The sequence below is a fragment of the Seriola lalandi genome, unplaced genomic scaffold (genome assembly GCF_002814215.2).
Source record: "Seriola lalandi dorsalis isolate HSWRI2012SDOR001 ecotype SW California unplaced genomic scaffold, Sedor1 jcf7180002054984, whole genome shotgun sequence".
NCBI lineage: Eukaryota > Metazoa > Chordata > Actinopteri > Carangiformes > Carangidae > Seriola > Seriola lalandi.
This window is the reverse complement of record NW_019525533.1, coordinates 407954-408442: the sequence shown is the minus strand read 5'-3', so window position 1 is coordinate 408442 and position 489 is coordinate 407954. Positions and strand designations below refer to the sequence as shown.

At 31.5% G+C, this 489-nt stretch overlaps 1 protein-coding gene across 1 annotated transcript in view; it reads left to right on the top strand.

Annotated features, from left to right (window-relative positions):
* rps6ka3b (ribosomal protein S6 kinase A3b) overlaps positions 1 to 489 on the top strand; it is a 50199-nt gene that overhangs the window by 43916 nt on the left and 5794 nt on the right. The window lies entirely within an intron of this gene.

Here is a 489-nt window from a genome sequence, read left to right as displayed (position 1 = left end):
ATAGTTCTCTCACTACAACACAACACACTTTATACTGTAGAGACAGACGTCGCTGTTGATGGAGGACACCAGTGATCTTCACCACGACCTTTCACTACAGTGAAACCAACACAGTTAATAACACAGTTAATAACAGTTAATAACATAGTTAATAACAGCTAATAAAACAGTTAATAACAGCTAATAAAACAATTAATAACAGCTAATAAAACAATTAATAACAGCTAATGAAACAGTTAATAACAGTTAATAAAACAATAACAGTTAATATATTGTTGAGAGAAGTTCAAGTAGAATCTCTGAATAGAAACAAAACTGTGACTTTTATTGAAAATATTATTATTATATTATTATATAAAAGGATTTTTAGGACGTTTTCACACTTGAAGTTGATTTGCTCTGCGCTCCGATTCTGTTGAAGAGAAAAATTCAAGTGAACATAAACGCATCATTACAAACCAGGTGAGGACGTCCTCTCCTCTGATTGGT